General features: G+C 34.5%; 1 protein-coding gene across 4 annotated transcripts in view; it reads left to right on the forward strand.

Moving 5' to 3' along the window:
- LOC111036720 (calcium/calmodulin-dependent protein kinase type 1) overlaps positions 1–18921 on the forward strand; it is a 431459-nt gene that overhangs the window by 341606 nt on the left and 70932 nt on the right. The gene's annotated exons all lie outside the window — the stretch shown is intronic.

Genomic DNA, 18921 nt, shown 5'->3' on the forward strand with positions numbered 1-18921 from the left:
ATTAATCCACAAATATTTTGACATACTTTGTTTAAATGTCCCGAATGTCATGACTACTTACTGGACTTAATATTATACACTTATTTCATACGCAATATTAAGTGCGACCATAATATAGCTGCTCCATATCAACTAAACTCATCATCGTAGACTATAAGATATTATAATTAAATCGGAAACCACTCACAAATTGCGTTGATGGCATAAATATTTAAAATTACGGTCATACTGAAATTATGATATTATGATAACTAAGTGCAGTGTATAATGTAATAACGTACAAAAAAACGTAGTCCTGATATCGATGCTGGGCACAAGCGAAAGTTGATAAATCAACATTAAACTTTTAGTTGGATCTTTACATTAATTAATTTTACTAACTTATTTGATTTGTATTGATATAAATTAAGTATATTTTCATTCAAATCCGAATTAATTTGAATAATAATTAATGCAATAACGTCATTATTAATTAATAATATGTACGAGTATTCAAATATACCTAAATACTAATTAGTACAATTCTCGAGGGAGCAAATTATAAAGATAATATGTTTGTCGTTTTATTATGAGACAGTTTAAAAGTTATTACTTTTTTCACGAGGAGGGAGGCTGCCCAGTAACCCTCATAAGTTATTACTTATTAAAAATATTGTTACTGTTAATAGGAATTATATTGACTGCAATTACTGATGTTAATTGTTTGTATCATCTTAAACTATACCTACCCATCTATTGTCGGTTTATAAATTTAAAAAAAAAAATTGGCTCCACTTAAGTTACTACATTAATAGTGTTGGGTGCTACAAACATTTTACTTATAACTGAATTGAAAAAAAAAATGATTAACTCCAAACTTTGTAAAAAACGTTCTAACAACTTTCCTTAACTCATTTAAAAAATGCCATCAACTTGTCCAACCTTGTGTAATATTATTATCGAGCACTTATTGTGAGCCTACTGGACCGATGGTCGTGTGGTGTATTGTTATCGTGTCTGTGTGTGGTACAATATATAATATGACAATATTGCAACCGATGGCACGTAGGGTAAAAAACGGGGTCAAAGTGTCACGAAAACTTTCCCCCGCCGCCGCCAGCACTTGTTGCGTATGTCAACGCGACCTGGCCCTATAATATTATAATATTTTCCTTCTTTGGCATATTATTAAAACGACAGACCATTTTGATCCTTAGCCGATGATCCTTCTCCAGTGTCAAACCATCTCTGGCGCGGTTTCCATGAAATTAAACAAAAATTGTTCGCTAAAGTCCGTCATTTACCGACTATACACTCGGCAGTAACACGTTTGGGTACCTAATGATATATATTTAATTGAGAGAACGATTGGGTACACACGTTTAGATAACTTTAAACCAGACACCAATAATTAATAGGTACCTACAATGTTTGGGTACAACATATTTTTAGAATAGTACCACGTTTGGCTTAAAGTTTTAAAACATATTTTTTAAGAGACTATTAATGTCACCTATTTGGCACCACGAGGGTGAAGATCGCTCTTAATTGTCGCTCAGAAAATTTTTTTTTCAAAAATATTTTGATCATTGTGTGTTATTAATCATTAAGTAATAATTATATAAAATCTATTGAAATAAAAAAACCTTATTTTCGTATTTGGTTTTATTTTATTCTGATACATTCAAATATTTAATTTTAGTTGTATTAATTTATATCCAAACTTGTTGGATTTCGGGTCATATTTTTGTCTTATCGTCGACCCATTCGCTAGGCGGGATGATTATTAATAGAATAGTTGAGCTTTTGTGTATTTTTGAGTTCTTTAGTGACAACCATCATGGTCCATTGGACACTGCATTCACGAATTTCGGCTGATATCTACAAATCCATAATACGTATAACACTAAGTAACAGCACTGGAACTGAGTCATTTTTCTATTTGATCATTTTTAAATTTTTCAACTCTTTGCAATGGTCATCAAATACATTTGACACATTTTAATACCTACATACGCATAAAGTCATGGTTGCCAATTGGATGTACATTGCACAAAATATTGAAAATCCGCTGAGAAGATTTTTAAAAATTATTCGTTTCTCTGAACTGTAGGAACGCTGCCTCGGTTATTTTTCCGTATTTGTGACTAACCCGAAACGTTGAAATAATCGTAATTGTTTTCCGACAGAACTACGTGGGTCGAACATTAACTCGGTAAAATAACCCAATGCAGTTAATGTGTTGTCTCTATGGGCCCTTTTTTCTACGGTAAACACGTCTTGAAGAGCAATGGCAATCAAAAACTCTAATGTGACCATGATTAAAGATCGGAAATCCAGTTTAGATACGATTACCGCTTGGACTTTAAAGAGGTCAATTACAATTTCTAAGAACTTTTTTCTGAACGCAAACTATCGACTGCCATACAACATCAACGCACCTACCTATGAAGAAATAAATACAATCAACTACTGGATTTTACCGATATCCGTTTAGAGTCCTTTTTCGAATCAGATAGTATCTATAGTGTTGTCTTACGATTTAAACTCACATTGCACCACCCAAGTCCTGTAGGGTGGATAATTTTTTTTAATATCCTCATGAATATAATACAATGCAACAATAATCGCGAAAATGCGGGTAAATGATTTCAAAATAATTTAGTTTGGATGGTAGCATTGAGAAACAATTTATTATACACCTGACAAGGTCACATTTTTCATAAATCGTACAACCATTTTACGTATCTAATTAATGGGAGTAGGTACATCGATATTAAATACCATTGTTCGTACGTCAGTGGGGCAGGACTCGACGAGTTGGTCGTGAGTTCGAACCCCAAACTGGGCTTTATTTTATCACTGAATTATCGGTAGGCGCATTTTCCTAGAACGTTCACTGCCTCTAGCTCCCCTTGATCTGGTCGAGGACCAACTAGGGGTTAGGTACAGAACCAAAGTGTGCTGACATCTCAAATTGGTTAGGTTGAGCAACTTTCAACTACAAACTGTAGTATTATTATTTTTATTCATAATAAATTATTTTTAGTCATTGTCAAATAAAAACAAATTTGTTTGGCGTCAGGGCTTAGAATAGGTGTTTTGTTCTAGTGAAACTTAAAGAACAAAAAAAAAATACATTGTATAAAAAAAAATCGGTTGTGAATCAAAAAGTTTTACAGATAGAACCTTTTGTTAGAATATATATTTTTTCTACTTAAAACTTTTTTGTTCCGAATTAAATGTATATGTATGTGCTATTTATTTTATCTCGTAACACCATTATTAAGTCAAGACACAAATGGATTACAAACAAAGTACTATTAAATAACAATCTTTTTAATTGCATTAATTTGGCACCTTTAAGTTAAAGTCAACTCATTAATTTATTGGGCTATACATAGTTATTCGTAAGCTTGAATTAGAGGAGCATTAGTAATCTGAACCTATATGGATAAAAATGTGAATTCAGTACCTCTCATCCGAGTCCGGTATCCCGCACCGACTTAGGTACGTATAATGTTAACTATTAAATATTAATATTCGTTTGTGGCGTTCTAGACGGTGCAATAACATGCTAAACAAAAATATTGACGTTTTCCGTACAAAAAAAAAAATGAGCAATGTAAAGGCTAAACGCTGCGGGCATTGAAACAATAGGGATGCTTGATAGTTGTTTTTATATTTTGAGCATAAGTAGCTTTTTCGAGAAACAATGAAAAGGCGCACTTGCCATCTTGCTGGCTTTCAAAATGAATAAGGCCCTCGAACGACACGCTGCATTGTTTCTACCAATATTTTAAATCGCACCAGTCATAATAATACATAATAAAGTGTATGGTATTCAATGATATTAATGTTAAACGGAGTGGCCCATTTAACATGACGAATTCATTAAATTAGAAAACGCTAAAGCTTTTTGAATTTATTTATTTTGCATAATTTTAAAAAGTATATGATACAATATTTTTTTACCGCTATCACTTTTCAATATCTTAACTTTTAATAATGACAGCATTAGTTTTTGAAATGCTTCGATTTTTTAAAGCTGCAAAATGTGGATCCACTACTTCAAAACTTTAAATATTCATGAATTATGACTATTGAGTAAGTAATAAACTTTTTTTCCGATATTCGATTTTTATGAATCAAAATACTCCGAAAATATTTGGTACTTCAGAATATGAAATGAAAAAGAGTTGCCATTCAAAAGTGTAAAAACTTTTAAAAAAGATGACTATAAAAAATATAGTTTTTTTTCAAAAATTTTGCTTTGTCATGACTTTAAATGACGAAAAACAAATATTTTCAAAAACTAGTGTTTTCTGGAATAATGTCTCAAGTAAAATGCGATGAGTGATGTTTGTTTTTTATTTATCGCACTGGAAGATCGAAATCATCGTCGTGATACCGTTTTAAATAATATTCTTACAACTTCTCCAGGTATAACATTCCGGAAGGTTATTGTTGTCCAATCGGTATATCCGTTTTAGACAGACCTAAGTACGATAATATACCAGCTACGCGTTTGTATGAAACGGAGACAGACAAATCGCATGTCATCCTTATTACACATGTTTTCGTTCAAATCGTGTCCGACCTTATATCATATGTCTACCGTCGCGTACCAATAAATAAGTACATTGAATTCGAACAGTAAACGGAAGAAGGAAAAATATTATAACAATAATGTATGGTAAGTACCTACGAACAACTGACCGGTGGCTTCAACTTACAGTTTGGAAACGGACGCAAATAATATTTACGCTGTACAAAAACACAAAAAAACATCCACTAAACTAATGATGAAGTCTTCGGAGAGAAAAAAACACGAAAAACGTACGTAACATTTAGACCGACTGCTTCGTCGCGTGATTCGAATTTCATAAACGAGGACATGCGGTCTCCAGCGACATTTAAATATAAAATACTCATATAAAATGATGTTATGCTCTGTTAAAATAATACATGATATCGAACCGAAAGGAAATATAAACGTCACTAGCCAACGGAATACAGAAATGTATGTATAAAATATGACAACAACAGTTGACTTTGTTATTGCAGGATATTCGAGTCAATAATATTAATATGACGACGATGACGTGCAGTACCTACACAGGATTTGCAAAAATCGGAATAATTGGACTACACTATCGATCTCGGATGGCATTGTTTTTTCCGAAAACCTTCACGGATGTCGGTGTTTATTGACTTCCCTTCGGAGGACGTCTCCAATAAGGCAAATCGAATGATAACACAAATATAATTATTTCACTATTCCGTGTTATTTGTATTCCGTAAAAGCCCGTAGGCTTCAGATCCGCTGGAGTACAATGGTAAAAGAAATTTAGCATTTTTTTTAATTTTTGGCATTTGGTTTTGAATAAATATTGTTTTCAATACGATTCAATTAAATCAGATCACACATTATTTCAAAACATTTTCACTTTTATGAAAAATGTCTAATCGTTTCCATTTGTTTAAGTGTTCACCTTGTTGAACGTCAAGGTACATTTTTATTTTAATATTCCAAATCCGAGTATTTTTTAGTGTAATCTTTACTCCGAAACACATAAATCGAATTTTAAATAGTTAATTTGTTTTAAGTACCTATCTACTTAAAGTGTAAGTGAGCATAGCAGAGTAGTTAGAGTTGGGTGAGGTTGGTACCTAATTAACTACCAGTTCGAAATTAAATTTTTACGTATCAAAATAATCGAAAAATATTCTGCTTAGAAAGAATCTGCTCCAGTTGCACATCTTATACCGGTGTCATGGACCTGGGTCAAGAATTTCGGAGATTTACAATTAGAATTTCCATAGCAGATTGATCCGCAGTCTAATTTTGATGTCACTGTAATGATTTACCTATATAAAGGTTTAATAAAATTGACTATGGAGTATTCGGCGCCCCATTCCTGATGACTAATTTAAATTCATAACTATATATTCTTATTTTTGTAAGCTAATTACCCTGTAGTCGATGAGGTAAAAATAAAAATAAAAAAAAATAAAAAACGCGTATATTTTTTCAAATGTATTTTCGTATTTTCGTGGCTTATTATCGTTCCGTCTTCGATAATGAACGTCGCAGTTCAATCAATAGTCGTACGGCTGAAATAAACCGCGTTAAGTTATACCTATTCGACATTAAAATATGCACGAAGAGTGTGCCGACGAGTTTTCCCGAGTTTTTCTTTCATCCTGCGCGAGACATACACAAATATCATGATAACAACGTGCACGTGGAAAAACGGGAAAACACGATCTCCCACCCTCGCATTTCGTGCCTACACATTATCACTAAATTCGTGTGTTGTTGTATTTTTATTTCAAGTGCCTTGTACGCTAGCATTCACAATACACTTCCTACAAAGGATAATAATAATAACAATAGTACCTAATATAGCAATTTGAAATAATTTCCGAAAGCGTAGAGCATACAAAGATATCATAGAATATTACCATAATATCATATTGTACCGTTTTCGGAGCAGCTCTATACAGGTACCTATAACTTCGGACTCGCAGGGGGGGGGGGAGTAATCTTACGAATAAACTGCTCCGGAATTGCTTTCGGGAACCGACTATTCCGAATGCATTTCGATCGTAGGTACAACGCAAAGGACGTTTCGAATAATTTAGTTCCAAAACGTTTTACACCTGCACGCGTTACAATGATATTCTAATCGATTTTTAATGCCGAAAAAAATATTTCACGGAGACGTTAATACACGATGATCGAAATGCATACTGTTATAACATATGTATCATTGTACTGTGAGACCAGCTCAGATGGGTAGTGGGGGAGGAGGTGGTTTTCGTTTAAAGGGAGCACTCGTCATCAGAAGCTATAATGAAATTAAATATTTTAAATATTTTTATCATTAGTGTTTCTTTGAATTAGATTTGTATGGATCATTCGAAATATTCAAAACTGCGTTTTACTTTTAGTTTGATGACTTGTTGCTATCTAATGACTGTAAAACGACTTATGCATTTTCATTCCTTTCGGCTTGTGACCATTCCCTATGTGAAAATAATATGATATGACATCTCATAAATTAGCAATAAAACGTGACAGTACGCATACCATTGGACCTGGAAGAAAATTTATCACAACAAAATGTGTGCATAGTATGAAAAAGTCAAAATTAGACTTTTGCCCCTTTACCTGAAAATCGTCAAATTTATTTTATAGGTCAACGGTCTCGGGGTTGGCATTTAAAACGTCGATTTATGCAAAACAATATATGACTCACTGAGTGGAGGTGGTGCATGCTGAGTGTTATGAAATTGAAGGTTTGCCTAAAAATGACCTTGTTGGACACAAACCATCTGGATAAGGGAGTCGACCGTTTGGATGATCGGCGCATTATTGACGTTATAACTTCGGGAGAATAGGCTACGTTGTTGATAGTTACAGCATATACTGATTAGAAGATAAACAACAGAATTGTGCGAAGGGTCGTTCAAACGTTTTAAATATGGCTCGTTGACATCGTTGGTTGTTTAGACGATCGTTATAATTTAGCTATTGCCTGTAATTATATGTACCTATTAAGTACGAAAAACAACTATAGTTTACAAAATACATCGAATAAACTTAAATATTACTAATACAGTGATACTTTTGGGCACTAGTGAATTCATATTTTTTACTGGGTACCTATGCATATCATATTTACAGTTATTAATAATTACCGACTGTACATTTATCAGTAGCTGCCTAAGTTGTGGGTAGGTATAGTGTTATCACAAACACTGATTTTCAAAGCCGACCCAAAACGAACTCGTGATTTTTCCATTTTTTACTCTGGAGCTCTATTTTCAAAAAATATCCACGTGGTCCAAACAACATGCTGTTATTTGCGTAATACATAAATATGTAAATAGAAATTACATGACAAGGTAATAGCTTTTATTATATTACTTTTATACGTTTTTTATGAGGCTCGCGCTAATAACTGCAAGCGCAGATCGCGGTTCTCGCATCGTTCTTAAAAGCATTAAAAGTAAAATAATTAATTAAAATTAAAAATACTTAAAAGTATTCGAATTTCGATTTTATTAGTTTGATTTTCAAACCGCGCCAACCATCCACAAAAAACGATCACAGATTGGTCGCAGTATTAATGATTTCGCGATCAAAAACCTATACTCGAAGTGATCAGTTTGGTTCATCAACCGAAGGGGTTCGTCATACCGCTATGGTTGTTATTTCGACCAGGTATCTCGTGTATAGGATACAGTCCATCGAAGATGCCCGTGTGACGGAGATTGTAGTTGAATTGTTGAGGTCGTGACTTTGAGTTGCTTGTCGACGTAAGCTGATATAATGGAATATACACCGAGACCGCATTCGTTAGTGCCGAGAACGTGTCGGACTATAAAGTAGTTTAATCAAAAACGTCGACTCCGATTTTATACAACGCGCACACCATACCTACTACTATAATACGTTATCTGTGGTTAGATGCGAGATTGGCCAATTTCACTTTTCGGTAGAACAGAGATTATTTTGAAAAATATGCCTTTACGTCTTTAGTTTACTGGCGACTAAGGGCCTGGTGGTGTATGTAAATGCTGTTAAGAATTTGAAAATAAGTACATAAAAGCAAAAAAAAAAAAAATACTCAATATGGTACTGGACACGGGCCAAAGTCTCCGATATTATTGCCTTAACAATTATTACTGTTCTGAACACCAATATGAAATGGTAATATGTTCTGCTATTACGAAAATTAAATAATACTATCATGAGAGGAGTTGACAAAAACAGTTGTACACGTCTTTCAAGTGCTTACATTTCAAAAAGCTATTTGTTTTGACGATATATCTCGATAAGTAATGTTCGACTTCGTGTTGTATTTAGTTGGACGACCAATTTTACAAAATTATAAACATCGAATTACTAAAATGTTCAACTCACCATGATAGCCCCCAGATTTCCCGAATCCATTTTCCCAATATCATTCTCGGAGCACAAAATTAAATAACTCAATATCTACTCGTTTTTTGATAAGTCAATATTTTTGAAAAATTATATGCCTAAATCTTCATAAGACACTTTTTAAATAAGTAGTACAAAAATCTCAATGATTTAAAAATACGGCCTTTAAGTACAATATATATCTGAAAATTCCAAACATAAGACTTCGAATAATTGAGATGTCAAAGAAAAAAGGGGTAAACATGCTCCGTGAAACACTCTGTACACGAATAAAAATTAGTTTTTGGGTTTTTATATCTGTCTTCGTCTTGTAAAAAAAAAACACAACTAATGAAATGACGTCAAATCACATTTCGCTCGTCATGCCACCTATCCTCTAGGATCGCAGTTTACGATATAGTAGAACGACTACAATGATCAAAGACAACTCTAAGCCTTGACGATTTGCGGTCTCTGGCGGCATATGATAATGTGGTCTCAGCTTGAATCCCAATGCCTGCTTTGTGTACTTAAACTTATATAATTGGCCCGGATGATTGCGAACTTTAGTTTTTAGCCCGCCGCCGTGCGACCAAATCAATCGCAATAATTAACCGTCCATAGTTCTGTATTATATTATTACATTTGCGATGCGCACACACCGACAGCGCAAGGACTTACTGGGAAGGGCCAGGGGAATGTTTATGAGGCAAGTTGAGCACTAAACAGGCGTATTACCCACCCGATGCCTCTGCGGCGTCCTGTGCGAAGCTTACGATCGTTTACTGACGAATGGATAATATTACCAAGTTTGAGTGGAGACCATTGTATTACCGGGTAGAAGTAAAACAATAATTCAGGCCTCATACAAATCGCGTATGCATTCTATGGGCATCGAAAAATTCGTAATATATGTATATTATATGCATTATATTTTTACTCAATGTATTAGTTGCGATTGGTATGTTGTGTACTCAAAAAGAACATTTTAAATCGAAATTTGGAGGTTTGATTTTTCTAAAAATGAAAAAAAATTAAACAATTTCCATATAGCCGTGGGTTCACGTCTTATATTTCACCAAATGTTAACAATTACAAATAAAAAGTGTGGTCATAATAAATCAGTAGATTTAAGTAGACCTGTAGCTCTAAAAAATCACCAAATATCCACTGAAATATGCATTTTAAAATTATTATGAATATTTTAATGAATTAAAAATAAGATTATTTGTGTGAATATATTTTATTTAAATGTTGATGTCTTCGACCGACGTCTCCGTGGCCCGTATTGTTAATGTCTTATGCAGTGAACAATATCTGTACATAAATAAAATTAATAACCGGAAAATAAATCTAATCGGCAATCCTCGAGACGTGTCTCTAGGAAAAACTTGCACGTGGGAACAGTCAGCAACCATATTAATATGATTAAAATTTTAAATGATTTTTAATTCAACATTATTTTGGTTGTGTATCAAATATTTAAATTAAATAAAAACGTCGACGGTAAATATATTGATAGAATAGTAAATTATTGAAAATATGCATCTCGGCGTATAGAATAATCGAAGAAATATGCACTTAGACAAAAAAAAAAAACTCGAAATATGCATTTGTATGCAAAATAAAATTTCAAAACTAGCTTTGTTTCAGCATGAAACGTATGTGTTTCTTACTCAGCTATTTTTGTGATCGTGCAAAACAAATATTCGAATTCTACAAGATCTCTGCCCTAGTTATAACTTTAGAAAATGTGATTTGTGTTAGGAGGAGAAAATTTAAGTCTAAATCAACCTCCTACGCTTTTGTTGTAGACTTTAGGCTGACTGGAGTAGGCAACTGAATACGTTTTTAATTTCATTTTGTCTGTAGGTACATGATATGGATTAAACCGATATAACTAAAAGCGCACTTCATATAGTAACATTATGTTAGTTGCACGCGATTCAGTTTTTATTATAATACACAACTGAGTGCGATTCGGACACTCTTTTGGGAAATGCACCGACGATCATCCGACTTATAGGTACAGTTTGTCAAAGTTTATTCTATTCGCGGTCCTAACTAAATCTGACGCCGAACTAATGGATTGAAATCTCGTCGGGTTAGCCGTACACAACTATCTAAACTTATTTACTGATTCATGATCCAAACGCCAACTTTCTGTTGTTCAGGTGTACACGGATGACAGTGCGGGGGTATTACTACGTATCGCGTTTTATTTTCTTTCGAATATTCTATTCCCGAGCCCGCGCGACGGAGGCCGTTTCCTCGTGGGGATTGATATATTTATAAACGAAAAAGTTTTAACAGCAATAACACAGTCGACTTTCGGTAACTCAGACGTTTGTTAACCGGAACACTAAAAACCAACGGCTTCGCGCGAAAAAAAGTACCGTTTTGCAGGCTGACTTAATATGCCGTAGAGCCCGCGACACAACAATAACTGTACAAGATCAAAAATTTATAATTTGAATTTCCAAATGAATACTGATGGCACGAGAAAAACAAGTGGTCCAGTTATGCTGTATTTTATCGTTTTACTTTTATTTGCTAATAAATTATTGTTATTACAATTTCACAATTATTGTTAGCAACATCTTTTAGCAGTACGTTTTACTCGATCAACTTTATGGTTTCGTTTTATTTTTCACGAGATAAAGTAACTGTAAAATTTGGTTAAGTTCAAATCAAAGCGATCCGTGCAAGTATGCGAAGTGGGGGGGCAAAATTATGAAAATATTTCTTTAGTTATTTCTAACATTATTTCTTTGAATTATATATTTGAATTGAATGTTATGGAATATTTCTTTATTTTTTATCTCTCCGGCCTGACAGAACTGATGTCGGGAATTCCATTACAATATACAAAACGTGATGGAAAACAACTACAAAGCGAAATTTAAAATTATATATCCTTTCAGACTCGTTGATGTACAAATCGACTTTTTAGTAATTAGAAAACACTGAAAACAATTGTTGGAGAGCGCCACAAAATAAAAGCTTATAATTTTGCTTTCAAATGCCGACCCTATGTATATGTATAGTCGAACAACTGTGATTATCGTTGTTGACCCAAAGTCGTCGATTCATTTTCAACCTCCTTGAACTATCTTAGCCCTGTCCTTGTTCAGACGATTATATACCTACCTCCGACAAAATCACTCTGCGCAGAGTTCTGCTCTGACGATAACCATTTAAAAAATTGATTTGGGCTACCATTCAAAATATGTATAAAGGACTTTATGTATTATACGTTATTATGAATTACGATTAGGTAGAAGCAAATTATTATGCTGTTAAAATTATTGTTGCATGGCATCCCAAAATCATAAATCGATGCCCCGATATTATTCTTCCGTTCCTCTTTGGAATTTCGATTATTTCCATAACCCCTCTAGTCCCGCCCCCCTCGCTCGGATGAATATCGATGCTATATTAATTATTGTCTAACTCTATAAATGTTGATTTATAATATTATATTGTGCCCTCTGCCTACCTACAACACTAATCATGTATGGGAATTGTATAAATCCCAACTGTCCGATTACGCGCTTACCTCTCAGTAACGTTCGTAGTATTATTATTTAATGGACTTCCGGAAAATCATCGTTCGCACACGCAGTTCGAGTTATAATAGCTCGTATAGTTGATAGCTGTGATTCGACTACTCGAGTTTAGTAACTACTATCATGTACGTTACACGTTATCGGTGATGTATGGCTACCGAAAAAAACGTGAGCAGATTGTTGAAGCGAAAGGTGTATCTTTGTTCAAGAAGTATTCGAGGACCTATACTTTTTTTCGGTTAAAAAAATGTGCATCAGCAGTTGTTATGGCGCTAAAAACTTTTGACGAAACCGATTAGAGCATCGTCGCGAGATTGGGACGGAAAATACCGATGGATAAAACGAATAGTAGTAAAACACATTAAGCGAATCGGTTTATTTAAGTCCTGCTGCTGCCCCTGCTATAATAAACTCGAAACAACCGACCGCCGATAATAATAATATCGTAGGTAATAAATAATAATTACTCTTCACGGTCCCCGTTGTGGATCGTAAATTTTGTTCCTTTTACGATTTTTGTTTGCCAAAAGCACATGTGCAACTCAAACAGCTGCACGAGCGGTAAAAGCTAATCTATTAAAATGTTAGCGACAAACCAGTATTCGGTATGATGTATTTTTACGACTTCCCATTACATAATAATAATAATAATATATATATATATAGGCTAATGCCAGTGTGTCGTTTGCCTGGAATTATTTTGATGTTGACACGATCCTCCGGAATCGTAAAGGTATCGACAGAATGTATGTCACGTCATAATAGTATCGTCGCTCGAAGACCGATCACTGACAACTGAACTGTATAGCACCACGTCGTGACCTGGTATATACCACACATCGACTACCGAAACACAGTTGACAATTAACTGGAGAACGTCTGTAGACTACTATAAGGTCACTCACTCGTGGGCTGCCTGCAGATGATAAAAATTATTCACAAAAACCTTTAACGAGTCATTTTCCAAACTCCGTAGACCACAGTTATACGACTTGTCGTGGCCTTTTTTGATTTTTGAATTTTTTTAAAACCGTGTTGATGGCAACGAACACAAAGAATATTCATTTTTTTTGTATTTAAAATGTTCGCTGTATGACGTGTCGCGCCTATTTTTGATAAATCGTTTTTGTTGTACTCGTTAAAATTAACAGTTTTAAATTTGATTTAGCGACTATTGGCTTGTGAACTCTCGGTATACGGAATTCGGAAAGATCGAAATATTTACTCGATCTCCATCGCATTAGTCACAACGTAGAAACATCAAAGAGATCATAACACAATTGATTTAGAACCATATACCTACCTTATACCGTTATTGAACCTTCTTTAATCAGTGCGGAAACTAATCAATTGTTTGTACAGGATGAGCATGCGCGGCCCATAATAATGATATATGAAATATTAACTAAGTCCTTACATGTTTTGCGAACAAAGTTATGATAAACGTTAAGTTATTTGAGTTTAATCGTGTTATACCTCTTGCAGTGCGCATATGCACAACCTCATAGGTAGTACATAAAAACGCATAACAGACATATTATAATTAAACGTATTACAACACAATTATAGGTATAGAGACTTGCGATACATAAGTACGCGATATGCAAGACTCGTGTCTAAACCAGAGACAAGTCCTCGGCGTTTAAATTTTAATCAAATGTTCATTTCTGTAGAACAGGCACCTACATAATATATTACATATTTTTGTTGCACGCAAATATTTCGTACTTATAAGTATTGTGAAATAGATGATACACCGCTTAGTATAAAAACCATGGATTTATCAGCGTTAAATTCGATTGTGCAATAAAGTGATTTTTGTAAAATATTGGACACGTGCTCTTTTGCGTTTAACGATTCAGTCTCATACGGATGGGGATTTTTTGAAAACTCACAATAATACCAACAATCGTCCGAAATTTTTCATTATAGCGGGTGCTTCCAGCTACATGTCAAATTTCACCTCCGTACTTATAGATGCCTACTTGCGTAATAAACTAATGGTCGTACCTATGTGTGGTAAATATTCTGAACTGATAAACTCCAATAATGTACCAAAAACGTACACCGATACTCCTATATTATACTATGGGAATCTAGTCTCTGCAAGTTCGATTCTCTCAGAAAACCACCCAAATAATGATCAATTCGCAAATAGTAACAGTGGAAACAAAGTACATGTTCAAAAAAAAAAAATGTTATATGCTGATAATTAATGAAACTATTTTTTTTTTTTATTCGTTGTCTGATAATTGTAATTTAAATGCTTTTTAATAAAAGTCTCATAGAATCAATATTTATTATGACAACAGTATTTTATTCTGTTTTTTTTTTTCACTTTCTATTTTCATAATTTATTACTGATTATTATGACGAACTTTGTGCTAACTATTATAATTATCATAAACGATATAGGCTATCTAACAAATGTGTCTTATCCACACCAAGAAATTTATAAATTAATTATTTTTCAAGAGCCTGCTTTTGAAGAACTCCTCTGAATCAAAAAACAAACGTTTAAAATAAAAAATAAACCGTAGTCTGAAAACCAGAAAATTCCGCACCATGCTATATATATAGTCAGTGAGTTAAATGTTAAGAAAATCGAAATCATCAACAAAGAGTATTATTAGAGCCGACTCTGTTTTTGACGAACAATATTAATATTACGTACAACACATTTTCCTGCGGCCGTTTTACAGAACACGAAAACGTGCTTTGAAAGGTCTCGATAATTAAAATAATAGCCAATAGAGCTAGTGAAGCGACCGAACATTTTAACGCCATCGTGTTACATCAAAGACGTGGTTCGAAGAATATATTTTAATAATAATTATGATAACATTACGGTGATATAATACATGTTCTATGATAATATAGCTTAACTGCCGTTATCACCTCTGACGATACGCCGTCGCCACGATGCCTATTCGTATTTTACACGTCTTACACAATTAATTACGTCAAATGCTCAGCGATACACAAACAGAGTTATAGTATGAAGTAGGTGTGTCCAACTGCGTTTTTGACTGTCACCCCACGCAGAGAGTGGATTTCCGTATTAAAACGGAAACGCAAAAAATAACGAAATTATACAATGCAACTCTTAACAACAAATTCCACCTCCGCGACATTCGCGTATCACGATCATGTAGCAAATTTGAATAGGATTGAAACATCTATCGATGATGATCTCGTCGATTTCGGAAGCCGAGTATAATATATATGAGGGAAAGACGATCGAGAATAATCGTATCCGTCGTTAAAATACAAATGTTCAGTCGACTCGCAATAAACCGAGCTCGATGATAAACTCACCCGTTCCCAGCATATGTATATAATATAGTTTCTCTTATTTAGACGTTAAAAAAGTAATGAAAAACCTCGCACTCGAGAAAAAGTATCTGCGCCAACTAAACACAAAATCAAAAGGTCAATAGCATAGTCTTACGACCTCCCTGAAAAGACTGCTCCGGGAGACGAGAAAAAATAATAGACCTACTCAGAATGGGACACTCGACGTTCACAATCCGATACCTCATGATGCGTCAAGTGTGGAAAACTGGAAACTCTATTTCCTCTACCCGCGTCCAAGTAATCCACAGTGCATGTATCCAACTTCTGCTTGGCCAAAAGTTATTGAAAAATCCCAGACTTTCTAATTCGTACCACGACATTATTTAATGATATATTTTTTGCTCACACTAGTAGCTGTTCAGGGTTCATACTGTGTTTCGTCATCACTAAGGATCGGATTTTTATAAAAATGCATATTCTTCTACAATTAACCTAGAATGGTTTGATAATTTATGGTAATTTTGATTCGAAACTTTTACATTTTTTTTAGTTGCATATTTTTGCATATTTGAGTGAAAATGACTATAAATTGCACATTTCTGAATAATTGCATAAAACTTGCATTAGTAGTTGTTGAATTTTTTTTGTTTGCTCTAATTTGCAAAATTTATTTTCAAAATATAAATGTACTCCATGTGACATCGCAGAAATTTCCAATTCGCAATTATAAAATCACATTTTGTAACTCCGTGTACTCGTTCCCGAATTAATATTTCATTTGCCGGTATTAATTTAGCATTTATTTAATTTAACAGTTGTACTTGTACATTTTTTTTTTTTATTTGATTTAAGCCTCGGCAACTATGGCCATTGGCAACAAAGAGTTTAACTCTAAATTATTTACATGATATATAGGTCACATATTATTAAATATTATTGACAAGGTTGGACTTCGTAATAAAAGTTATCGTGTGATTTATGTTGTCCGGGCGGAGGGCTTCTGACAGAATGTTTGAAATGCCTGCTTCTCGTCTATCCGTTTCGTATGAAAGGCATTCAGTTAAGATATGTTTGATTGAGAGAGGAGTACACCGCAGCAGAGGGGTGGGTCTTCCTTCTTCATCAGATATGGTGGGTTATGTCCTATACGAATTCTATTGATTGAGGTTTCCATTTTCCTCGAGAAGTCTGGTGGAGAGGGCCATGTGTGGATGGTATTTTTAATTTCGTTTAATTTTGAAGTACCTTGTTTCCACGCCCGTTGCCATACGCTGTTTGATATTATTCTGGTCATGAATTTGACGTCGTGTAGGGTAAAATAATTAAGTCCAATGGCATTAGTGGAGGTTACAGTTATAAATTATAATGATATTTAAATTGTATTTTTTTTTTTTTTGAGATGTTTATGTTTTTCGACCACCAACAAAGAAAATATCTGTGTATTTTTGAATTTTCGACTACATAAACATGTGCATATTTAACAATAATTTTTGCATACAAATCCGGGCCTCAGACTTATCAGCGATGCCTGCAAACCACGAATCACACGATTCGGCACCCACTCTGTTTTCGCTAGATTTCCGTAGTCTCGTTTACGGCGGGTGTGCGTACATATTATTATGTACGAAAACTACGATATTAAAATCATATTTTCTCCCAACCGCACTACAAGACGTGGGTGGGTAGGTAGGTAGGTAGGTAGGTGGGTGGGTAGGTATAATATACGTCCCTCGAACTGTACACCGTTTGCGGGGAGGATTTACGGCGTCACCTTAACGTCGCCCGGAAAATCTGAGCCCCGTGGTAAGGCGGCCCAACGCGGTGGCGGCGGTGGTATAATAAATTACCACCGGTACGTACGAGTCTCGTGTAACGCGGTATACGCACATAATATTATATTACCACCGTTTCGATGTGACACGAGGATTTAAATACCAACGCCATTTGCGAGGTTAAACTCCTCGTTTAAAACGCTCCGCGACATTATTTGCCCCATCGACCCGCCCGCGACCCACTCGCGACCCCCCCCCCCCGCGACCTCGAGGAGCGTGTTTTTTATTTTCGGTAAACGATATTTCGGCGGCAACGGGAAATCGATGATCGACTTACAGGTCGTTTCCGATGTTCCCCGCGGTGTGTATCGTTACTTTCGAGTCGAGATTTACGTCCTATCGTCATCGAAAAACATCGAAAATATCGTTTGGTTTTGGACGAACCGGTCGGATTACTATAATGTGTTCTTCGAGGACGGTTCATCGCCCACGTCAAACCCATAGCATTTTACTGCAGGTATTATTGTTATGGGCTTATTATTGTCACAAACACAGTTCCGGATCCACGGCGAGTGGGTGGCGCGTGAGCTCAAATAGTTTACTTCGGATTTTTGTAGAAATTATCACGAAAACCGCCTCAAGCGCCTATCTCATCTGATTATTTACATTGATAACTATGATCGTTCGCCGTCGATATTATTACAAGAGGCGGGGGATGCTGAGTGACCTTGAGCACAGGACCTAACCTAACCTATTTTGAGGGACCGTGATGGGCCCGCTGAAATGTATTCGCGATTTTTGAAATTTTAGTAGAAATACTTATTTTATATTAAATTATATTGTAAAATAACATTTTATGAAATATAAATATATAATAATTATTACTTAGAAAAAAATTGATTGAATATAAATTAAAATATACTATTGTTTTTTTCCTTTTTAAATTTAGATAATATTGTGAAAAAAATAATTAAAAGACATTATTAATGTTAAAATGCTTGTAAACTCGATTTTTTATAATATACTAGCCGACCCGACAGATGTTGTCCTGTCTTAACTTTGAATACTGAATTCGAATTGGTGTAATTAAAAAAATTAATATTATTCCAAAACTTGTTCTACATATAGATGGTAAATTGTATTTTTAGAATGTTATGGAGGGCCCCGACAAACATTTAGTACAGGAGCCCAAAATTTATGTGGGTGGCACTGAACTATAAGTGAACCAAACTGTGTAGGTACAGTTAATATTGCTGATCGCGGTATATCCGCAGGAACCATAACAATTAATATTTTCAGAGTATTTTCAACTATTCCTTTCAAAAATAAATTTTATTACTAGGGTACATTTGAAGAAAAAAATCAAAAC

This window comes from Myzus persicae, unplaced genomic scaffold (assembly GCF_001856785.1).
Source record: "Myzus persicae strain clone G006 unplaced genomic scaffold, MPER_G0061.0, whole genome shotgun sequence".
NCBI classification, from domain to species: domain Eukaryota; kingdom Metazoa; phylum Arthropoda; class Insecta; order Hemiptera; family Aphididae; genus Myzus; species Myzus persicae.